The sequence below is a fragment of the Delphinapterus leucas genome, chromosome 6 (genome assembly GCF_059928025.1).
Source record: "Delphinapterus leucas isolate spDelLeu-1000000601 "Yukka" chromosome 6, BTC_Dleu_Yukka2, whole genome shotgun sequence".
Lineage (NCBI taxonomy): Eukaryota > Metazoa > Chordata > Mammalia > Artiodactyla > Monodontidae > Delphinapterus > Delphinapterus leucas.
In genome coordinates, this window is record NC_143134.1 from 100,379,882 (window position 1) to 100,405,771 (window position 25,890).

At 41.9% G+C, this 25,890-nt stretch overlaps 1 long non-coding RNA gene across 4 annotated transcripts in view; it reads right to left on the reverse strand.

Annotated features, from left to right (window-relative positions):
- The window catches only part of LOC149749021 (uncharacterized), a 498,387-nt gene that overhangs the window by 278,591 nt on the left and 193,906 nt on the right, over positions 1 to 25,890 (reverse strand). For all 4 annotated transcript variants that reach the window (XR_016393608.1, XR_016393607.1, XR_016393605.1 and 1 more), the window contains one exon: positions 12,375 to 12,441. This is a non-coding gene — a long non-coding RNA (uncharacterized LOC149749021). The remainder of the gene's footprint in view (positions 1 to 12,374; positions 12,442 to 25,890) is intronic.

Here is a 25,890-nt window from a genome sequence, read left to right on the forward strand (position 1 = left end):
AGAGAGTATAGATCAAGATGCTGAGAAGAAAGAAACAAGAAAAGGAAAACTACAAGCCCTCAAGGGAGACAGTGTCCAGCAAGCTGAGAGAGGTACAGAAATTGCCATGGGAAGGAGGTCCAAGGAGGATAGGGTCACAGCTGGCTGGTGTGGAGTCGGGGCGGGGAATGCCTAGAGTTCTCCCAAGATCTCCACCTCATCATTAATGTAATAAAAGGAGTGATTTTCCTGGAAATGGGGCCTTTAAGCAGTGCTCTGAAGGATTAGGGGAGACCAGGATGGATGTGACAATGGGGAAGGGGGAGGATTTTCAGGCAGAGAAAACAGCTTGAGCAAAGACAGGGAGGCCATTATTTACAGCTTCCTAGATGTTTTCTAACCGCAGTAACCAAACCCTAAAGAATCTGTCAGCACATTCAAGGATTACTGACTGAATCCTGAAAATTTATAGGCAACTGACACAGGAGGGTTGAGCAATTCCACTGATTTTATCATGGCATCCATGATCTTACATGAAAAGCAAGAGGCAATTGCCTTAATGATTCAAAAGATTTTTCTTCGATTCCCCAATTTGAAAATTCTTTTCAAAAAAATACCTTGATGTGTTTATAAATACCATATTACAGTAAAGTGATCCCTTTTGGACCAGGCATTGGCAGGGGGTGGGGGGAGGAATTTCTTGAATGAAAAGTTGGGAAATTCCTGAAAATTTTTTCAAATAACATTTAAGGCACTTGGAAATCGCAGCTGGTTTGAACACATTTCTGTTCCCAAATACTGCAAGGTAGCAGAGCTTACTTCTACTGATGGGGAATTCTTCCCCTTAACCACATTAGTGCATTTCAACTAATTCTCTTGATATTGTAGATGGAATAAAAAGAAGAAAATGTTGATCTTTAATAAACATCTTAGGAAAATGATAAAAATAAAGGATAACATCTTCACTCCAAAATAAAAGTGCTACATTTTTTTAAACTTCTATTTTAAAATGAAGCAAATGAGATTCAAAGAAACTAAGGAAATGCCCCAAGTTCATTCACAAATAAGAGAAGGAAGATTAGAGTGAGGTACACTAGATCCCCCATCAGTCTTTTATTTGAACAATGCTCTTGGCCCTCCCCTCTGTACTTTAACCCTAGACCTGGAACCACCTCTGCTTACCCCTCTCCTCTTCCCTGGATCTGCAAGCTGGAACTGAATTCTACTTCATGTGGAATTCCTTCCATCTTGCCACCTCTAGAAGATAAGACTAGTTATAGAAAATCTTGCTCTTCTCCCAGTCTTCCCCATCTCAGTAAATGGTATTATCATCCACTAGGTAGCTAAAACTAAGAAACTCAGGAGATATTCTTGACTCCCCTCTCCCCTCTTTATTAGTTTCCTGTGGTTGCCATAACAAATTTACCACAAACTTGGCTTAAAACCACAGAAATTTATTCTTTCACAGTTCTAGAGGCCAGAAGTCCAAAACTAGACGTTGGCAGGGTTGATTCCTTCTGGTGGCTTTGAAGGAGAATCCATTTCATGCCTCTTCTGCCTTCTGTTGGCTGTGAGCAATCCTTGGCATTCCTTGACTTGTAAATGCATGACTTTAATCTCTGCCTCTGTCTTCACATGACCTACCCCTCGCATCTCTGTGTCCGTATCTTTTCTGTCTCTTATAAAGACATTCACCTTGGATTTCAGACCTAGTGTAATCCAGGATGATCGTATCTCAAGATCCTTATCTTAATTATATCTGCAAAAACGCTTATTCCAAATAAAGTCACATTCTGAGGTTCCAGGTGGACATATCTTTGGGGGCCACAATTCAACCCACTACACCCTCCTTCCTACATCAAATCAGTCCCAAGTCCCATCGACTTTACTTCCACCATATATTCCATTATCATTTCCTTCTTGCCACCTACATCACCACCATTCAGGCCAACACCACCATCATCATTCCTTGGACCACTCCTGCAGCAGCCTAACTGGGCTCCCTGCCTCCACACTCAGATCTTTCTATCCCTTCTCTCCACCACAATCTGAATGATTTTTTTTTTTTAATTTGTGTCTTATCTCTCCCCTACTTAAAATTCTCCACAGACTTATCACTAACTTAGCGTAAAACCCAAACTCCTCTCCACAGCTCCTGAGACCTTAGGCTAACCTACAGCTCCTGCCCCCCTGGGCTTTTTGCTGATTCTCAGATACTTCAGAATTATTTCCTCCTGGGAGTTTGTTCCTAGCTTTTCTTCCAACAAGCATGCCTTTTTTTGTCCCATTTCCCTATCTCTACATGGCCAACTCCCTGCCATTCAAATTCAACCTAAATGTAACCTCCTTGAAAGGCCTTCCTGACCACCAAGAAGAAGTCACTACCTAGGAAATTTTCATCAAAGCACCTAGCCTTATTCATCTGCTAAGCATCCAGCACTGTCTGACAGCTTTCTTGTTTACTTGTTGTTAGTTTTGTGGTGGTTATCTGTTCTTTCATTCTTTTATCAATGTCCCATTCCCACTAGAATATATGTCCTGAAATCAGAGATTTTGTCTATTCATTCAGTATTAAATCTTCAACACCAGAACTCTTTGGAACATAATAGTTTCTCAATAAATGTTTGCCGATTGACCAAATAAATGAATTAATTAATTAAAGTTACAAATGCTTAAAGATCCTGACTTGTGGATGGGTAATAGCACACAGCTGCTGAAACTATCTGATAGGAAGAAGTCTGGCTACCCAGGAATGTCCACAGATACCTTCTCAAGCTTGGGGCAAGAGATCTCCAACTGCTAGAGAATCAGACCCAGAACCTTGCTTTCTTACCTGCAGTTAAGTGTATATAATTCCATGCTGGAGTTGATTAGATCAGTGTAATTAAGAAGGGCATGGACATCAGCAACAGTTATAGAACCTGGAGAACTTAGAATGAAAACTAAAACTTGGTTTGGCCATGAAAAAAATCATACGACAAATACAATATGGGTCTCCTGATCCCATGAATCATAATGATTACATATCTCATTCAACATATGCCAAATTAATATAATTGTAAATGTTTTCAGTGACAACAATAAATCATAGGGGGCAATAGCATGTGTTACATAAGTGATCTGAGACCCACACGACCAACATTGGGAATTGCCCAAAACTGAGCCACAGAGTAGCCAGAGCAGCTTTTGAAACAAGAGGTCAAATGAGACACTGCTTTGATAGATGAGATGAGAAAAAGAAGGATGGTGGCGGGGTGACCAACGTGTCCCTATTTGCCTGGGACCTTCTTGGTTTTAGCACTGAAAGTGATTCTGAAATCCCTTCAGTCCTGGGCAAACTGAGATGGTTGTGACCTTAAATGGTGAGGACTCAAGGCTGAACTTCCCATCTGTTGAATTACTAAGTCAGTGACCCTATTTCATTCCCAACTCAAATGTCTGTACAACATTCACTGTTGTTTCATGGGCTCTGGTTTCTCTCTCTTACTAAATGTTAAGGACACTGTTTTTAAAATGTTTCTCCCAGCAGTGCCAGCCACCTGAACCTTGGGCCCATCTCTCTGGCTCAAAGACCCCACATGCTACTTCTGCCTGGGAGCAAATGCCCCCTCCCCTAGCCAACAAGTGAAGTCAACACGCCTAGCTGCTCCCTCTATGGAACCCCTATCACCTGCCCTCTCGGTGTCTCCTGAGCTTCCTCCAGCCCCAGAACCCACACATTCTTGGTGCTGCTATCACCTTCATGGTACAATCCTATCACACCTGTCGCAGCTGCTCTTTTATCTTTAGTCCAAATCCATCTGCTTTCTGTCTTTCAGAGATTTCTCATAGTTTCTGATTCACCATGTCCCTTCTTTCCCCGTACCAGGTAGATACAGATTTATTTTAATATCTGTCTTCTCTATTATTTCCTGAACTTGGTGACACAGAAGTGACTATAATATACGCTCAAGCTACCATTTAAAAAATATACAGCTCGCATAATTTAATTCCAATTTAGGGATACCTGACAATGCATCTAATGTAAGAAGAAAAAGGAGAATGCAAAAATATATAAAATAAGCAAATAAATTAAACACCCACCACCTCCAAATGTATGGACAGCACTATTAGCTGCAAACAGAGGGAGGAGAGTATCCTGGATCTGCTTTTCTACCTTTGGTGTGTTGCTCATTGATTTTATGCCTGAACATCTCTTTTTCTTGTACTTTTTAGACACAACTAGATCATGAGATCTACTCATGAGCTCAGAAACTCTCTATACATGAGTTATTCAGACAAAAGTAGGGGTCTTAGGGGGTTGTTTTGTTTTGCTTTGCTTTGTTTTTTAATGTGGCTCAGCTAGGTAGTTGCAGTAGAATGGGGGCAAATGAGTAAGTGTTAATTGAGTCCCTTCTATGGCCTGCTGCTTGGGATCAATGGGTACTCTCTGCGATGCTGAGATGGATACAGCCCAGCCTCCGCCCATATGGAGCCTGCTATCTGGGCAGGAAAATGAACACTCAGATAAGTCAGAATACATAAAACAGCATGAAATAAACACACCTAAACCAGAACTATGGAAATGCAGAGGAGTAACTGACTATTCCTCATCAAGAGAATCAAGAAAACCTTCACAACAAAGATTATTTTTAATCTCAGCCTTGAAGAATGAGTATGAGAAAGTAAGGAGGGTGTTGCTGGGCAGCATGAGTGATGACAAAGGTGCCTGATCTTGAAGGGTCTTGAACACCATGCCCATGAACTTTATTCTATACACCATGGACATGTCACGAAGTACTTTGAGAAAGAATATGATGTGAAAAGAGCTCTGCTTCTGAAAGCTCACGCTGGTGCCTATGCACAGGATGAGTGGGACATAGAGAGATGGAGCAGGGCCCTGACCAAGGTAGGGAGAGAGGCACTGTGAGACAGAGCCTTTATGAAGGGAAAGTCAACAGAGTTAAGGACTGATTGGAGACAGAGGAAGAGGTAGAAGGAGTTAGATGACTCTGAGGTTTGGAACTGAAGCAATTTTTTACTTCTCATTGAAATTGGGAGCAAAAATGATTGGGAGGGAAAAGATAATTTTGCTGAGCCTAGTGCTCTTTCTTACTTGGAAAGATTACCAGGGCTGAACGTCAGCTCTTGCCACGATTTCTGGGAATGGCAATTGTCATATTTTTCAAATAGATAATAATTAGCACTCCCCCTCAGGATAGGTCTTTTGCCCACTCCTTCAGTGATCACCTCTAATACAAACAGCCAAGAGGGTTTTCAAGCTCATCAGGATATTTCTGCCAACTTCCTCCATCCCAACACACTAATTAACCCCTTTCTGTCACCCTCAAAGGAGGCAATCAGAGGCACAAAGAACACAAAGCAAAAAGAACACAAGGTTTAGAATCAAAACAGACCTCCAAAACCGACTTCTCTACTTCCCCACTGCATGACCTTTGGGCAAATTTCTTAACGGATCTGTAGGTGATGAGGCTGTAAATACAACTGGGCTCTGCGTTCTCCATCATCAGACGGCTGGGTAGTGTTGGCTTTTGGTGACCACCCACGGCTGCCTTCGGAGTGAACGCTGGCTTCATCCATTATCTGCTTATCGCAGCAGCATCCTTGTTATCAGCCACAGCAAGAATAGACCAAACACCCCACTCAGGGCAGCATGGGTGGATGAGCAATTATCAGCTAATTCTAGGCAGTGAGAGAAGCCAGGGCAGACAAAGCAGGCTAACCATCCAGGAGAAATGAGCCGCTCCCTCAGCAATCACACAACACTGGTTCTGTATGTGTGCCTAGGGAGCATCTCATTTCAAACAGGTCATTGTTACCATCATAATTAATATCTTACATCTGTACAGTGTTTTATAGTTTTAAAAGCATTTTCATATTCATTATTTGATCCTCACAGAAACTCTCAGAGCTACAGATTGTATGCCCATTTTACAGTTGTTAATAATTACGATTATGTATTAGTAACACAATATGGTAATTACACTACGTTATTAATTAGTTACTGTGCTCCATGTATTGTGCTAAAAGCTTAGCTTGCATTGTCGCATTTAATTCTCACAACTCCAAATGGCAGGCAATACTAGTATCACTGCTTTACTAAGGAAGAAACTGTGACTGAGACGTTAAGTCAATTCCACAAGGCCCTCCCTGTTAACCACTGACCAGGCTGCTTTTCTAGGAGCAGCAGCAGGAGGCAGAGCATGGTGAAGAGCTGCTTCAGAGATTACAGGGTTAGTAAGTGTAGAGTTGTGAATTAACCTATAATCCCTTACTCTAGAACCTATGTTGTCCCTACTACCCTCTGCCTCTACATGTGCTTGAAAGAACACAGTGGTAAAGACCAACTCCCATTCTCTCATGATGCATGAGATAAAGAGTATAAGAAGTGACCATTGGGCATCTATGAAACCCTCTTGGGCCTCACTAATCTCACAGTCTGTCCTTCCCCACTCACTGATATTACAGCTGCTGAGTGCTGCCTGCAGTGGGAGTTCATGCATTTGACCCTCTAGCTAACCCCCTTCCTTGTTTTACTGGGCTTCATGGTCAATGATTTCAGCTGGACTCTCACAAGAGCCCCAACTCCTTGACCCCTTACAGCCCACTGCATGAGCCCTGCCAAGTATAAACCCAGATATTGGTCATTCTTCCAAATCTTCTTGAGATCTGTAAATATTCCTAAGATGATGCAAGCTCAACTAATTTCTGTTTTGTCTTGATTACCCTAAGGAGTCCATGGCCTCTGAGGGGATATCAGAGTGGTGGTAGATTGGCTACTGCAATAGCCTCTTTCCTAATGGGGCTCTTTTCATTCCTTCTCCTTGCTCAATCCATATGCCCCCATGACACAAGGCCAATCTTTCCACAACAGAGATCTGATTTTGCCACATCCCTGCTCAAAAACCTTCACTGACTCCTAGCTGCATAAGAATAGACTGTAAATGCCTCATCCCATATTGACTCAAAACTTGATTCCTGCCTTCTTCCCATCTGTTCCTACCCACTACTATCATTTCAGTTATTATTCCCCATAGGACCTTCACTTTCTCACCCTGTGTTTTGCTCAGGCTGTTAACTCTGCCACAATGTCTTTTCCTTCATGCTTAAGTCTGACCATCATTTTTCAAGGCCTAGTTCAAAATCTCACCCCTCCATCAATTCCTTCCAAAACACTCCTCTCAGGATACCTGAGCATTATTTTTATGAATGAGAGTCATACATGTGTATCTATATCCCCTACTTGATTGAGAGTTCCTGGAGGGAAAGGATTAGATATTATTCATTTTTGTCTTTCTTTTCAAACATAAAATAATGCTTTATACAATACAGAGCCTGATAAGGTGGAAAATGCTAGACTTGGAAGTTAGAAGATGGGTAGGTAAAATGTTAGCTGATAATTGATGACCATGAACTAGCAGGTCCCAGCAGAGAAGTAGCTCGTCCTCTCCAAGTTTCTTTCCATCCTCACACTAACTCTGAGGTCTTTGCTGTCTTCAGAGATGTGCCAGAGCTGGCAGTGGCTGGGGTCAGCACTGATCCCAGGTCCCTCCCTCCTCATTGCCACACCAGCTCCTGCTGCTTCTCACTGACCTCTGGCCACTATATAATCAGTGCTGGTACCTTTGACATTGGCACATAATAGGCAACATTCAATCACCAAGCCAGGCAGGACTCCAGGTGGAATCTCACCTCTCTCCCCTGTTGATGAGCCCTGGCTGAACAAAACAGATACTGTATCAGGAAGGACAAAAGGTACTAAGTGGAAATGTTTGGAGTACTTTTTCTTTCTCTCTGCTTAAAATTCAAAATGGGCCAGTGTGGATGGCTTGCTAAAGCATATCTTCCTTCAACTGAAATTTTAGCAAGGAGGAAATTGGTGATCTTATATCTCAATCATCTCATTTTAAAAATGCAGAAACTGAGGTACAAAGTATGGGACTATATAAGTGAGGCTCTAGTCAGGAAAATAAAGCTCAAGCTAGCTACATAAGAAATTAGCCACAAAGGTTTCAGAGGAGCCTAAAAGCCAAGTATAGAATGAAAAGCCAAATCAGAGACTATGAAGAGCTAAAAGCTACCACCATCCCCAGGGCTGGAGGAATAAAGGGAGTGTGTGGTGTCACCAGAGCCCAGGAGCTGAGGTCACCAAAAGGCAGCTGGAACCATGGCAGAGCTGCCTGGCAGAAGGAGGGACCACAAAGGGAGAGTTTACTCGATGGCAGACAGAACTGTACAGGAGACTTGGTCACTGCCCTTAGGAAAGGGAAACTTTCCTAAGTAGAAAGAGGAGGAGAGAAGTACCCTGGCTTCCTCCCTTCTCTTCCCTCTAATCTCTCACCAGTGCCTCACAGTGACTGAATCTAACCAGAAGCCAGCTGGTAACGGTTCCTGGGAAATGTTGTTTGCAGGGGCCAGCTCCCTATAACACAGAATGGAGCAAAGAAAGAGCAAGAAAAGGATCTGAGACCAAAGTGGCAAATGAATGGTGCAGGGATTTGTCGATGTCAGGTCTATTCTATTTCACCTACCCAACACTTCTTGCTCTTGCTGCCTGTGCCAATATTTCTTGAATTTGCTTTCTGCACCGAGCTCCAAGCCAGGCCCTAAGCATAGAAGACATAGCTAAGACATTGACTCTGTCTGTCCTCGAAGGCCTCTAAGTCCTGAGGGGGAAATAGAAGGAAACAACCTTAATATGATCAGCACTATAATAGAAATTGGCAATAAGGGACACGTGAGCTGGACCCATAACGGTAAGTATAGATTTTACAGGGATGGAGACCTTCCAAGCACAGGAAACTGTATAAGGTGAAGGCACAGAGGCCTAAAAGCACATGGAGAATGCAGGGAGGAAGAAGTCATCTCAAGGGGCTAATGAGTGAGATTTGTCAGGGAGTGGCAGGAGATGAACTGAACATCAGGCAGGACCAAGAAGTAAAACGCTGGAAGGTGATGGAGTTCTGACTCCAGTGTGGAGGCAAGAGAGAGTCCTCTGAGCTTTGTTGGGTGAAAGCGCTTAATTTGTATCAGAAAAAGGACTAAACAGGGTACTTTTTTCTAGTTTATTCTAATTACCCTCCCTCTTTGGATATCTATTATTTCATTTTCCAACATTTTTAATGAAATATTTCAAACATATATAAAAGTTGAAAGAAATTCATCATGAATACCCATGATATCCACCAACTAGATTCTATACTGGAATTTACTATACTTGCTTTATCACATATCTAGCCATCTAACCATCTCTCTCTAACCATCAAACCATTTTATTTCTGATGCATTTCAAGAAAAGTTACAGACCTCAGTACATTTTACCTCTAAATATTTGGGCATATGATTAACCAGAGTTCAATATTTGTTTGCAATGTTTTAGGTAAAATTTACACACAATGAATTGCACAACCGTAAATACCCTTCGATGAGTTCTGACAAATGCATGTCCCTGCATAACCTAAGACCCTATTCATGACATAGAACATTTCCAACACCCCAGAAAATTCCCTTCTGCCTTCTTCAAGCTTACATCCCAAAGGTAACCATTGTCCTGATGTTTTTCCACCAACAGAAGCCTGTTCTAAAACTTCATTTAAATGGAACAACATAGCATGTACTTTTGTGAAACTATATACTCGTCATTCAGCATAATGGTTTTGAGATTCACCTATGCTGTTGCATATATCAATGGTACTTCCTTTTTATTGCTGAGTAATATGCCAACATGCCACAGTTTGTTTATCTCATCTCCCATTAACAGACATCTGATGAATGAAAGTACTATTAACATTCTTATGCAAGTATGTTTGTGGACTATTATTTTCATTTCTCTCACGTAAATACCTAAGAGGAAGAGTGCTAGGTCACAGGGTACCTATGATAATCACGTTTACCTCATGGGTTGCTGTGGGGGTTAAATGGGATGATGCATAGAAAGCACCTGGCATAGTGCCTGGCATGGAGAAATCACTATGATGATAAGCTATTAGCAGCAGCATTTTCCTGGTAATAATAATATATAATGATAATGTAGAATTGTTTCATTATATTTTCATATTTCAGAGTATTTTAAGATTACTCTTTTTCATAATGACTCTCACCCACTCTCTCACTAATTCATAGTTGAAGAAATTACACACAGACAAAATTTAATTTGCCCACTTGTAGACAGAATGCCAACATCAAAGTAGCAGCGCTTCATTTTAACATATGAACTATGTGGCCTTTCTTTGAAAAGATAGCAGAATTGCTCTCGAAAAAGACTTCCACCTCTAACAGGTAAGTACTTCTTATCGCCTATATGCACTAATGGTATCAGTACACTGAATTTCAGCAGTAGGAAGTAATAAGAAGTGGGAGATCTCTGGAATCAGGTTGCCCTGGTTCAAATTCTGGTCACTGGAAAGTGTATCATCTCAGACAACTTAGCTGAACCTTTCTGAGCCTCACTTGCTTCACCTGCAAAATGGGTGTACCAATATCTATCTAGTAGGATTATTCTGAGGATTAGAAATTATGAATGCAGAGCCTGGCACATGGTAGCACCTCAATCAGCGTCCACTACCAATGTGTATAAGGGACAAATGGGAATAAGTGAACGTCTACATTTGCAACAGATCATTTATCACACAAATTAACTCATGAGTGACATCAACCCAGCAATAAAAAGCTGAGCATATTAGAAAGGAATGTGGTCATTTATTATCATCCTTTTTCTGATTCTTTAACAAAGGAACTCACTTTCATTTCAGCATCAACCCTTTTCTCTAATGAAAAGCAAGGCATATGTAGCAATATTCATTCATTCAGCAGACATTGAATGAAGCCACCCCTTACAACAGGGCTTTGCTAGGCATAGGGTACACCTGATGACAGGCAGACTCCCTGGCCTTAAATCGCTCTCACTCTACTGGAGGAGTCAGATACAAAAACAAATAATTACGAATAAGCTGCCTCTTACTTGAGGTGGAAGGTACTGGGAACAACTCTGATACTATTTCTAAGAAAAGCTGCATAACTTGCCTAATAAAGCAAGAGGCCCTGTGACACTGATGTTGATATGCCAGCTATTCTTAGTCAAATAATTAGAGCATATCAGAATAAGTGACACAGTAAAGGCCTGCATAATGAACTTGAGAGAAATCAGAGAAAACGGGGAAGAGTTGTGCAGGAACAAGGAGAAGAAGCAGAAGTAAGGAGAGGAGAGAAGAAAAGAAAAGAAAGAGAAAATAATGTGAGTAGAGAAGGAAAATGGGATGTGAAAACCCACAGAAAGGAAAGACTGCCTGGAGACCTTCCAGACAAAGGGACATTTGAGCTTAGCTTTGAAGACTGAGTAAGAATTTGAGAGAGTAAAGATATTCAGACAGAGGAAACAGGGTATATAAAGGTGTACATTCAGCATGTGAAAATGCTGATGTAACTGGAACATGGTGTGTTTTTCTTAGGTTATGGACAAGGGTGGGGAATACTGTCAGAAAGAAAGAATTGGAATCAGAGTGCAAAAAGCCATGAGACGCCAAGGTAAGGGTCTGGTCCTTTTCCTGTGGGCAATGGAGAGCCACAGAAGAATTTTCAGCAGCAGGTTACATTATTAAATTCATGTTTTAACAAAAAAATAATCTGATTGCAGGTATGGTATAACATGCCACCCAGATCCCACTTCAAGAATGAAGGACTTGGGATGAAGTTGCTGGGACTGCTGTTGGTGCCCACCTTGGGGATTGCCTCAGCTGGAGAGACCCCTCATCCAAGGTCATGCCCATTTCCTGAGGTGGCCAGCATCCAGTGTCTGATTGACATCAAGTATAAAGGTCCAGCCCTCTCACCCTAACTTTGAACAGCTCTGAAGGGTTATTATCTCATCTTCATGACTCCCTGCAGGGTCTGCTGAGGTTTCCACTGAGACTACATTCCAGCCTGAGTTCTCCCTCCACCCAATCCTGCTTCCTTCCCTCCCTTCCCTCCCATCTCTCATATCCCCCTCTTCCCTTCCCTTCCCCAGATGTTGGTCCCAAGAACACTCTCTAATACATCTCCAGTACACTAATCTAAGTCTCAGTCTGCTACACAGGAAACCTAACCTGGGACAGTGGAGTAGACTGAAAAAGAAAGAGGGAATAGGTGGGAAGCGAGCTACTATTGGCCTATGCTGTGCTTGCCAGGACCATACATACTGGATTTCCCATGACAATCCTCTGTCCAGCCTGCATATTTCCTTACTCCTAGGCTGGTCTCCTGGCTCCTGAATTCACTAACACGCTCCAGAGACCAAATTAAATTTTCAACATTTTTGGAAAGCAGAAAGGAGAATCTTGCATAGACAATTAAAACATAAAGAAAAGAAAGCAATGCTCCCATTGGGCAGCACAAAATGGTGGAGAGGATGGACTCACCAAACCAGAAATGGGGGGAAATGAAATAGACCAACAGGACAGCTGCTTGTAAAATCCATCTTCTCTCCTGAAAAGATATTCAAGAAATAGCTCCTTTTAAATACTTTAATAGACGCTTTCCAAGCCTTTTTAACATGTGCACATAAACAATATCAGAATGAAACTCTATGCATAGTTTTGTACCTTGCCCTTTTTTTCACCTTATATTATTTCATTCCTACTTCCCACGTCAGGGAGAGAAAAACCTTTTGATTCAAGAGGGGTACCTGGGTTCAGTTTTTACACATGGGTTTGGTTTTTTTTTTTTTTTGTGGCCGTGTTGGGTCTTCATTGCTGCCTGTGGGCTTTCTCTACTTGTGGTGAGCGGGGGCTACTCTTCCTTGCTGTGTGCAGGCTTCTCATTGCAGTGGCTTCTCTTGTTGCAGAGCATGGGCTCTAGGCACACAGGCTTCAGTAGTTGTGACACATGGGCTCAGTAGTTGTGGCTCATAGGCTCAGTAATTGTGGCTCGTGGACTCTAGAGCACAGGCTCAGTAGTTGTGGCGCACAGGCTTAGTTGCTCTGCGGCATGCGGGATCTTCCCGGACCAGGGATGGAAGCCTTGTCCCCTGCAGTGGCAGGTGAATTCTTAACCACTGCGCCACCAGGGAAGTCCCTACACATAGGGTTTTATTCAAAGTATACATCAATTGCTTATCTAAAGAAAGCCATGGTCATGCTGACTCACAGTAAGCTGGCAACCAATAAAGTGTCCTTCCTTCAAATGTATGGGTATAAGCCACACACTTACCTCTCTCCCCATACACATTCTACCCACTCCTGTTAGTTAGAAGAGTTCAGTTTAATTGTTTAACTAAATATGGTAAATACTCATAAAATATATGTAACATATAAAGAGTTACCAAACAATGAACACCTCTGTTCTCACTGCTCATTATCTTAAAAAGAATATTATTATTAATTTGAAATCCTCTGTGGGTGCCCCACCCCATCCCAAACATTCCCTCCCTCTCAAAATTAGTAATCACCTTCTCTAATTTTGTGTTTTTCATTTTCTTGCTTAATTTTATAGTTGTACACATGTTTGCATCTTTATACCACACAAACACACACACACATATTTAGTTTATTTTTTTACCTTTATATAAAATCATACTGTCTGTATTCATCCATGCCTTTTATTTTTCACTCAAGTATGATCCTGAGATTAACTTGTGTACATTTTAATTGATGATAGCTTTATTTCATCAACTCTGAATCATAAACATCATGGTGTCTGCTGTTAATAAAAGCCCTAGGTAGTCAGAGAAAAGAGATATTTGCAAATCAGTGTCACAGTTTCCATAAGGTAATGGTCCTGCTGGAAAACATTGTTCTTTTCCATTCCTCTCACCACTCCACTTCCTGCAGTGACACTGGGCCCTGCCACCAACGTCACCATGGAAAAGTGTGTCTGGTGAAACACCCCTCTCAGAGAGCCAGGCAACTCAACACCCTCTGCATGTGAAGTGGGGAGGGGGGCTGGGCAGACACCTGAACGTGCCTTTCTCAGGTAACACACATGAAGAAGAACAGTCTTGGGGAAACTACTATCCACTGATGTTCTGGACTTATCATTTCACTTGGCATTTTGTTTCTGAGCCAGTTTTTCCAAGTCTAAAAGACGACCCTACATGGAAGAAAGGTCACATCAAGAGCCACTTCCCCCTCATTTCAGTCAGATAAAACAAGTCTTGTTCTGTCAGCCTTCCACATTTAGCATTTCCACTGCAGCCGCTGCTGGGAATTTCCCCTCTCTGAAGAAGACCTAATTAGACCCACAGCCAGGCTGGCTGGCCATGGAGCACTCTGCATCCCACATGCCAAGATTTCCATCCAAGAGACTCTGATCTTATTCTCACATTACGCTGTCTGCAAAGGCCTAATTAACAAACCAGTGACTTCACTTTTCTAGAGAATCTATTCCCTGGTCCCAGGAGGGAAATTTGGTTCTGTATGAAGCAGTCCTTCCTCATGTGGGATGTCCCTGGGGACCCAGAACCTTATCTCTAAAGCTTTCCTCAACAATCTCCACAACCCTGGCACAACTGACTTGCCCCTTCTCTATACTCCTCACTCACTCCATATGGATTTCTCTCTTAGCACCCACAACATATTACTACTCTTATTTATTTAGACAGTTTTATTCTCCACCAGGTCCTAGGTTCCTTTAGGGCAGGAGAGTGTCTAATCCATCTCTATATCCCCAGCTTAGCCCAAGCTTGGCACAGAGGAGGCACTCACGGAATCTACAATTGTTGTCCTGAATTCCCTACTTCTGGGCCACCCCAGTAGGTACTCTAGAAGGCCAGCCAAGCAACTTGGAACCAGAAGGTGAGTTCCAAAAGGCAGATAAAGGTATCTTTCTCTGGGAAAGAAGCTAAAGAACATGAAGGAAGCTCCAGGCCACATCCTTGAGATAAACTGGGGATACCAAGTATTCATACTGAGTCTAAAATGTTAGGGTGGGATAGGGATAGTTACTGGAGATGGAGTCAAGTGTCAGCTGTATACTAGAGTAAATCATAGCAGATCAAGAATAGGCTAGAAAGGCTTAGAACCATGAGCCAGCCAGGCTTAAACATGATTAAGGTAAATAGGTTGTAACTCAAGTTTGAACAGCCTTGAATGCCAGGCTATGGAGTTTGGATATTATTCTCTGGGGCAATGGCCAAATGGCCTCATGGCACCTGAGGCCAACTGGCTTCCCCCAAATGGAGCCTGGTGTGAAACAAGATTATTTGAGAAGAGTAGTGCCACTTCTCAGGTTAATAGGGTTTTAACTTGAATTCTGTCTCTGACTCTAACACAGGGGAAGGCACCTTTGTGACTCAAAGAGTCTTGGCACAATGTTAGATTAACTTCACAAACTTAACCTAAAATGGCAGGTTTCAAATGGAGAAAGAGAGATGGAGTTAGGCCATCACAGCTTTCTCACTTACTCATTCTCTGGGCCTCAGAAACATTCTCTGTATAAAATGAGGATATGAAGTTTCACCTCACAGAGTTCATAATCTATGAAGCGGTAAAGCATGTTTTTTTTAAAGAAATAACCAAATAAAAATTCTGCAATTCTACCTGTTAACAGTTTGCTAAGAGTTTTGTGATACTTTGTTTTTTGTTTTAATATCTTTATTGGAGTATAACTGCTTTACAATGTTGTGTTAGTTTCTGCTCTATAACAAAGTGAATCAGCTATATGTATACATATATCCCCATATCCCCTCCCTCTTGAGCTTCCCTCCCACCCTCCCTATCCCACCCCTCTAGGTGGTCACAAAGCACCAAGCTGATCTCCCTGTGCTATGTGGCTGCTTCCCACTAGCCATCTATTTTACATTTGGTAGTGTATGTATGTCAGTGCTACTCTCTCACTTCATCCCCAGCTTCCCCTTCCCAAGTTTTGTCATACTTTGAAAGCATCCATATCCCCCGCCTGTCAAATCATGACACTGAGCAGTGCAGGAGACTGCAGCAACTGACACAATGTCTTCAGGGATCTGGAGCTGAGAGGGCTTTGCCTGGACAATTTCTGAGAAACGCAGATACCATATAGAGATTATCCCAAACTGAGGCCATCCTGGCCAGACCTGCCTGGTTCCCATATCCTTCAATCTAAAAAAAAATAATCAAATTCTGCTAAAAATAAGTCCTAGACCAAAAGTCCTGACCATCAACTTTAGTTTAGAAAGTCAATATTGATTTAAAAAAAAGAAAGAAATATGTAAGTAGAGCATTTCAGACCAGAAAGAGCCCTTAAAGGTCATCTAGTCCAAAACCCTAATATTACAGGTGAAGAAATTAAAGCCCAAAGTGGGGACTAGACTTAGCCAATGTCACAAATCTGGAGAAAGGAAGAACTGGGAAACAAAATCATGTCTTCCAACCTCAGACACCATGTGTTAAAAACAGATTCAAGCATGGTTTTATTTTTTTAAATGGCAGAGCAATGAAAGTAATAATAAAATAGGAATAACATGGGAGATAAATTCAATTCAAATACTGAGGGGGAAAGTACAACCAACCAAGAAAATAAACTCTTCAAATAGCTGATACAACCAAAGAATGCCAAGGCCCTAGTTAACAGCCTACATTTTGAGAAAATGTGAAATGAGGTTTGATCAAGCCTTGCAATGACCTACGCTCTCAGCTCATCTGGACAACTAATGTTGAGCATATGGGAAGCTGAAATGATTAGGTTTGCTAAACTGAAAGGAGATAAAGGAAGGACTGGATGTAATTCTGGATGGGCCAAAAATGGGGGGCTCCAAATGGGAATGTAGTAGGTGGGATAAATGGAGACCCTTGTTCCTCTTGCTGCCTCTCTGAAACTTGAGTTACAGAGAATCTGCACAAATGCTCAGAACACATAAATTCCCTTCCTGAGCCTCAGTTTCCACAGCCCCGAAATAGGAATCATAAGAACCATTTCCCAGAGCATAACAGGAGCAGCATCAATATCCCCTGGTAAACCATTGTTTATGGAAGTATAAAGGCACTACTACTCAAATGTTGATGGGACCAGGGAGGTTTGCTTGTGATTCTATGATTTTGCGTGCCTGCTTTTTGTAACAAATGACAAAAACATTCCACAGAGGAATAGCAGAAAATTCTCTTCAGAAGAGAGTGAAGAAAGGTATTTAGCAACCTAGCAAAACAACCATACATCTTGTTGCCTGCTAGACCAATAGCCAAACCATAAATCTAAATGGCAAAACCAGAAAAGAAAAATGTGTAGTTTTTTAGAATAAAGGAATTCCAATGTGCCAAATATCTTCTGTGCAATTATCTAAGCAGTTTCTTGTTTAGGATGGTTTTTAGAGAACACCGGTCACCAAATGTAGCTGCTAACCTAAACCGCTTCACTTCACAATGTTCCCAAAATGTCACTTGGAGAAGGACATCAACCTGGAAAACAGGAGAGCTGAGTTCTGCACTCACTTCACTGAGTGGCCTCGCATCCCATCCCCTCTCTGTGTTTCAGATTTCTCATCTACAAAATGAAGTTTCGATCCAGAGATACTATTATTTTTACTGCTGGGTCTCTCATTTTAGCTACTGATTTTGACTTGTTGGCTTTGTAACACACCTGTGTATGAAAACTTCATGTAATGAGAGAGGCTGGGCTGTCCAGGTATGACACCAAATGGTGGATGCCTTGGCTTCTTCCTTCTTTGGACCATTCCAGGAGTAGCTGAACTGAAAAGACAGGACAGGGCCCCAGTCCAGGATATTTCCCTTTTGTCAATTGCCTTCCTTCTTTATTTCCCTTTTTGCACCACTTCTCACCTCCACACTCACCACTTCAGACTGTCAGTGCCCTCTGTGTCGATCATCTACTGCCCTTCTCAAAACCAGGAGGTACAGAACTACACATTTACATATGACACTTGAAATACAGTATTGACTGAAACTAAAACACAGCTATTACCTCACTATAAGAGAAGACCCAGGACCCATTTCTAATCTCTGACAATCAATCATAGAGACATATTCTAAGCAATGCCAAGAGGAGAGAACTAAGGCCAATTAGTGCAGGAGGACAGTTTTAACATAATATACTCCAGTCCATTTTACATTATTCCTAAACAGTACCAATCCAATAAAACTTTCTGTCTCTAAAATGTTTTCTAAAATAAATGAATATATATGTAATTATCTAACAGTGCCCTGTGTGTACATGCTCTAGGTGCTGTTTTATGCTTTCAGCCAACAAGAGCTATCAAGAAGGTTGTATCAAAGGGAACTATACCCCCAACCTTGAACTGAGTGTGCTCTGCAACATGAGTGATTTATCTACCATGGCCACTTTTTATGCCTCTGTATGTGTGTGTATGCCCACATGCACACACTCAGACAATTTTGATCCACAGTGGAACACAAAAACTATCTAAGAATAGATCTGGATTTTCCAGGTTAATTTTTCCTGTTGGTGGTTATTAAATTGCAAAATTTTCCACATCTTAAGACCCCTCAAGAAAATGGGAGAAGAAACCAAGGGTGAAGATTAGCAGATAATCAGGAGGGCTTTAGCTGGCTTGCCTGGACTACATGCTGATTGATGAAGTTCCTGCTCTCCTCTCCATGCCTTACTGCCTAGATCAGCCAAAGTCACTTGGTTTGCCCCAGAGAAGTGATTTGCTTGGACCTACTCCTGTATGCTAGAAATTGGTCAGGGTGAGCTTAGACAGAAAACACAGAGCAGTCTACTGTCCTGCCAGATATTCAGAATCTTACCTCCACTACAGCCCTGACAGATGGCCCGGCTACAGAGACTCCTTACGTTTCCTAGCTCTCACTCAAGAACTTGCCCTCTGACTTCCTAAGCAGGGCATCTTGTAAATGCTCAGAGAAGCTCTCAGAGGCTCTCTGTTCAGCCTGCTACCTCCTGGGAGTATTTACCCATCAGTGGCTTAGTGCCCTTTGTTTCACAGTTAAGTCTGTACTTGTAACTCGGGTTTTTCTTAATTGCTTTTCATTTTCACTAACATGGACATAATCATTGATAAAGCAATAAAATGGTTGGGGAAAAGATGACAACTTGTGAATTAGAGATAGACAGAAGACCTTTGACAATGTGTGACATTGTTGACATCATAAATAGTCCTACAGCCTGGGAAGACTGAGCAACCACAGTCTAATGGAGGAAGCCATTACTGGAAGTATGTAATTGGTGACATTAGAGAATATGAAGAGAACAGAAGAACCATGGGAACACACTGTGACAGGGACCATGCTCCAGAGACCCTATATCATGCAGATTCAGTTAAGGGTCCCATTTCTAGAACCCATACCCTAGTGAGATCTGCTGTGGGTAGGTCAATGGCAATAGGCAGTTTCCCAATACTGGAAGTTTTCAAGGATCTGTTGGGTGTGAAAGGATGTATGTACAAGGATGTTCATTTCACATAATTTATAATAGCAAAAAAAGAGAAACTAAAATCCAACAATAGAGGATTAGTTACAAAAAGTATGGTAAACCTAGACAATGGAACACTATAAAAATTAGATGTAGCTATGTATTTTATATACTTAGCGATATATTGTTAGGTAAATAGTGAGGTATAGTACAATCTAATCCACAGAAAAGACTCTGGACAGTTATGTACCTAATTCCTAACTATACTTATCCATGAGTGGTGAAATTATAGTTGTTGTTGTTTCCATTTTGCTTATATGTATTTTGTAATTTTAAGAAGTGAATTTATAGTTTGTATAATATTTTGAGGCTAAAATAGATGAATAAGGGTTGACTAGTCTTGATGGCATTTAAACATTCCTCCAACACTGAGACTACGAAACTGATTACCTGAAACTAAGTAACTAATATTGTGGCCCCTCCTCCCCTCTAACCAACCACACATGCACACGTAAGCATGCACACACGCATACACACATACATACACACACACACACACACACACACACAGCTAATTTGGAGGCTCTTTTTCATCCCCTGCATATATGTCAGTAGCAATGGCCAGAAAGCCCATCCCTGGAACATGGGGTTACAATGATAAGTCGCACAGTAATGGCAGGAATTTCAATGGCTACAGCAGTACTGCAGTAGCATATTCAAAATGACAACATGGCTGAAATAACACCAGCTCTCTGCAAATAATAAACAGGATGGAGCGCTGCTTGGCTCAGGTGAACTCCATAGCTTGTTTTCTTTTCGTTGTATTTCCCCTTTCACAAAACCAAGACTTGCTTTTGGATCGCACAGGCCTAGGATACTATTATTTTGACAGTTGTTAGGTGGCATTGCAGAGGATGAAAGGGCACTAGTTAGCTTTCCCTCTAAACGCACAGCCCACTTCAAGCAGCATAAACACCATTATTTTGAGTTGATGGACAAGATTTACAGATGTGTATGTAGAGGTTGAAAAGTTGAAAATTAGCAAGGAGAATTTGAGAATTACAATGAAGATAATACATGTGATCCATTTTGTCTACAAAATAGGCCAAGAATTATATTTTTAGATGAATTTGTGTAAAGATAAATACATTTTAATTAGAGGCTGATATCTCAAATATCAGACCAAGATTAAGGTCAAGCAAACGCTAATCCTCCTAGTTCTCAGGAGTGTTGAAGATTTAGTTCTAAGAAGATAATTGACCTGAAAGTCCTTTGTACATTTTGTGAGTTCTTATTGTTGTGTGAGTAATAGTAACAAAGCAACGTTTAATTATACTCTGATTTCTTAAGAACACTAACTTTCACCAAATATCTGTTCTTGCCTACTGTGTTAAGATACACAAAACCATATCAGGAATATCACTGCTTTTCTATGTTGAAAAAAAACTGAACCCAACATCTAGAAACCCACAAAACATGTAAAACGTAAGGAAAAACAACTTCATTCAAATAGCCGTGTCACAGTCCTTGCTTTAATATATTAAAAATATTGCACTGAAAGGAAGTTATAATTTAAAATGTTATTTGTACCAAGTCATTTCTGAAACAAATACTAAGATTTCAATCCTCTAGAAAACCTTTTATACAAAGTAATACTTTTAGAACCTATATATGGGCACTCCATATGTTTTTCACTATTGACCTAAGAAAGGGATATCAGAATGTTTTATTGTTGAGAACTCTGACACTAAGAAAGATGAGGTGATCCACAGGCAGAAACTTTCAGGGCCAGGATTCTAATCCACATTTGATTCCAAGTCTCATGCCCTTTCTACTTTAAATGACTTGCCCCTTTTCCTTGCCCATTGGGCAGAACCATGACATACTGTATATAGCTTTATGACTTGAAAACCCCTGATTTCTACAGAGGAGTAGCTTATGGAAAATGGCTTGTGTTAGGCAGATCACCCTATGCCCCACATGTGATCTCCTGGTTGCCTAACTCATGATTGCAATGAAGTCACAGTTATCCTAATCGCCCATCATCACATGACCAAGCTATGCAGGAAAGGTGTTTCCTCCCAAACACTGAGCATCTGGACCATTGTTTATGACAGAAATAACATTAGGGGCTGACCCAAGATAAAACAGTGGTCATGCAATTTAAAGACACATTCTATTAACAGGAAGATGTGCAGGTTACTGATGCATGGGGGTGGATTTGTTACTGTCATTCTTATATAGGTTCCATTTGAGTTGAAAAATAAAAGAAATAGGGCTTCCCTGGTGGCGCAGTGGTTGAGAGTCCGCCCGCTGATGCAGGGGACACAGGTTCATGCCCCGATCCGGGAAGATCCCACATGCCGCGGAGCGGCTGGGCCCGTGAGCCATGGCAGCTGAGCCTGTGCGTCCGGAGCCTGTGCTCCGCAACGGGAGAGGCCACAACAGTGAGAGGCCCGTGTACCGCAAAAAAAAAAAAAAGAAAAAAAAAAAAAAGAAAAATAATAGAAATAATGATTTGAGGCCCACACTTAGATACTTTGTTAGAATTAAAAGTGCCCCCCCCCAAAAGCAACTGATAGAAAACATGTGAGAAGTATTTGGGGGTAATAGAGAAAGCCCAAATTTTATAATCTCATCACCTGGTTTTTAATACTTATTGGGTTCTAAGATCTTGGGCCAGTTTTTCAATCTTTTTGATCCTTAATTTCTTCATATGTTAATAAGTTTCTACAGATCTCAGTTAGGTGAGCCAGGACACAAAATCAGATCCCATTCAAGAGAGACCTGTTACACATTACCATGCATGTGCATTTCAGAAGGCAAGTGAGCCTGCATGTGTGGAGGGGATCTGACCTTCCCCTGAGGGATACCAGAGACCAAGTAATGGTGGAGGGTACATGAGACAAGTCATTTTAGGAAAAGAAATGCTGATGGAAAGGTAAGTGCCTACATAAGGAATTCAAGCCAAAACTACTAAAAGACTCAAAGTCCAGAGGAATTTGATGAGGCCGTCTGAGGTTCTGAGGGAATAGATTTCCAAAGAGAGTTCGTTTCCCAATTTGTAGAAAACCAAAATCCTGAAAGCTCCCTAAGCACATTTTAATCAAATGAGTTCTTTAACTGACATTCATTAAGCATTTTTACTGGGCAAACACTGAGGGGCCTTGCCAACAGGAGAATCTAGAATCAAGAGGGAGAAGCCAAGCTATAAACTAGGTAGACTGGAAAGGTAAAAAGTAAGAATGAGAGCTAAGGAGAAAAGTTGCCAGCTTTAAGTCTCCAAGGTGAGTCTCTAGAGTTATGTGAGTTACAAGTTATGTTTTATCTCATAGGGTAATGTCCTCCTTGATCCCCTTTGCTGCCTCCACATCATTTCTCCTCCCCACTCCCTAATTCCTACTCCAAAACGAAAACAAACAACTCAGCTTCATTGAAGGATGTATCATTAGACCCACCTCACTATTGGTATCCTCATTCATTGAACAGTTTAGAACTTGGTGACTCTTTTTCTCCCACCACTTCTCTCATCATCTTGATAAGAGTCTTGGTGACTTCATCATCCATGTAAATTACTCACCCATTGCCTGGCCTCTCACTGCTATCCTTAGTTACATCTTGGACCTTATCAACCAATACTACAACAGTCTGGAATTTCTTTCCTTAACACCACATTCTTCGATGTCCACCTCCTATCTTACCAACTCACATACTCTACTATGCCCACATCAACAATTCTTTGGCCCACAATTTGTTACTTTCCATCATCCCTATCATATCCTCACTTTTTTCTTCCCCAGGTGGGTTTCTGTGATGTACTTCATAATCACTCCCTTGCCCCTTCTACTCTCTTGCCCTATCCATCAAGCTGCCCTGGGAAAACTCCAACCCTAGTCTGCAGGGACTATCAGCACAAACTCTGCACGTGTGTGACAAAGTATGCCTCAAAGGAATTGGAGGGCTGGACAGATGCTCTCTGGGTGTGGCAATTCCCTCCAGCCAAAGAATTAACCGGCTCTTGCACATCTGCTGTTATATGCAGGTAAAAGAAATGACAGCATTCTTAACTTAGACAGATTAAGAAAAGGAGATTGAAGGGAAGGAGTATAATTTGAATTTACATTGAAAAAAAAGTCTTTGACTTTAAAATGAATAAAGTAATTGGAACTGCTAACGCGATGCCAGGCAGAGGGCAGACTTATTAAATAATAAAAATCTTTCTCATTTGCATTCAGCAAATTGCCTGATGGTGTGTGAAAGATAATAAATTTCTTAACAGAATTAGTCTCTTAGTCAAACATCAATCATTAACATCTTGTTAACCCTCAAGACTTAGTTAACACATTTCTTCGTAAAAACTAGGAAGAAAAAATTGAAAAGGTAAAATTTATGGCACTGCTATGATCATAAACTTAATAAGTGTTTATCATAGAAAATTTGAAAAATACAGGAGACCTTCAAGATGGCTGAGGAGTAAGATGTGGAGATCACCTTCCTCCCCACAAATACATCAGAAATACATCTACATGTGGAACAACTCCTACAGAACACCTACTGAACCGTGGCAGAAGACCTCAGACTTCCCAAAAGGCAAGAAACTCCCCACGTACCTGGGTAGCGCAGAAGAAAAAAGAAAACACAGAGACAAAAGAATAGGGACAGGACCTGCACCTCTGGAAGGGAGCTGTGAAGGAGGAAAGGTTTCCACACACTAGGAAGCCCCTTCGTGAGCGGAGACTGCGGGTGGTGGAGGGGGAAAGCTTCGGAGCCACGGAAGAGAGCGCAGCAACGGGGGTGCGGAGGGCAAAGCGGAGAGATTCCCGCGGTGCCTACCAGCACTCACCAGCCCGAGAGGCTTGTCTGCTCACCCACTGGGACGGGTGGGGGCTGGGTGCTGAGGCTCAGGCTTCAGAGGAAAGATCCCAGGGAGAGGCCTAGGGTTGGCTGCATGAACACAGCCTGAAGGGGGCTAGTGTGCCACAGCTAGCCAGGATACAGTCCAGGAAAAAGTCTGGAACTACCTAAGAGGCAAGAGACCATTGCTTCGGGGTGCGCAAGGAGAGGGGGATTCAGAGCACCGCCTAAACAAGCTCCAGAGACAGGCGCAAGCCACGGCTATCAGCCCGGACCCCAGAGACAGGCATGAAACACTAAGGCTGCTGCTGTAGCCACCAAGAAGCCTGTGTGCAAGCCCAGGTCACTACCCACACCTCCCCTCCTGGGAGCCTGTGCAGCCCACTACTGCCAGGGTTCCGTGATCGGGGACAACTTCCCCGGGAGAACACACGGAGCGCCTCAGGCTGGTGCAATGACACGCCGGCCTCTGCTGCCACAGGCTCACCCCGCATTCCGTGCCCCTCCCTCCCCCTGGGCTGAGTGAGCCACAGCCCCCTAATCAGCAGCTCCTTTAACCCCATCCTGTCTGAGTGAAGAACAGATGCCCTCAGGCGACCTACATGCAGAGGCGGAGCCAAATCCAAAGCTGAGCCCTGGGAGCTGTGCGAACAAAGAAGAGAAAGGGAAATCTCTCCCAGCAGCCTCAGGAGCAGCGGATTAAAGCTCCACAATCAACTTGATGTACCCTGCATCCGTGGAATACCTGAATAGACAAGGAATCATCCCAAAATTGAGACGGTGGACTTTGGGAGAAACTGTAAACTTGGGGTTTCTTTCTGCATCTAATTTGTTTTCGGTTTTAGGTTCATCTTAACTTAGTATATAGAGTTTAGTATAATTCGTAGATTTCTTTATTGATTTTGTTGTTCTCTTTTTTTATATATATATACATATATATTCTTTTTCCCTTTTTTCCTTTTTGTGAGTGTGTATGTGTATGCTCCTTTGTGTGATTTTCTCTGTATAGCTTTGCTTTTACCATTTATCCTAGGGTTCTGTCTGTCCATTTTTTTTGTTTTGTTTTGTTTTTTTGTATAGTTTTTAGCTCTTGTTGTCATTGGTGGATTTGTTTTTTGGTTTGGTTGCTCTCGTCTTTCTTTTTTTTATTACTTTTTAATTTTTTTTTTTAAATAATTATTTTTATTTTATTTTATTTACCTAATTTTCCTTTCTTCCTTCCTTCCTTCCTTCTTTCCTTTCTTTCTTTCTTTCTTTCTCTTTCTCTCTCTCTCTCTCTCTCTCTCTCTCTCTCTCTCTCTCTCTCTCTCTTTCTCTCTTTCTTTCTTTCTCCTTTTTCTTCTGAGTCATATGGCTCATAGGGTCTATGTTCTGGCCAGGTGACAGGCATTTGCCTCTGAGGTGGGAGAGCCGACTTCAGGATGTTGGACTACCAGAGACCTCCAAGCTCCATGTTATATCAAACAGCAAAAGCTCTCCCAGAGATCTCCATCTCAACGCTAAGATGCAGCTCCACTCAATGACCAGCAAGCTACAGTGCTGGACACCCTGTGCCAAACAACTAGCAAGACAGGAACACAAGGCCACCCATTAGCAGAGAGGCTGCCTAAAAACATAAAAAGGTCACAGACACCCCAAAACACACCACCAGACACAGTCCTACCCACCAAAAAGACAAGATCCAGCCCCATCCACCAGAGCACAGGCACCAGTTCCCTCCACCAGAATGCCTACACAACCCACTGAACCAACCATAGCCACTGG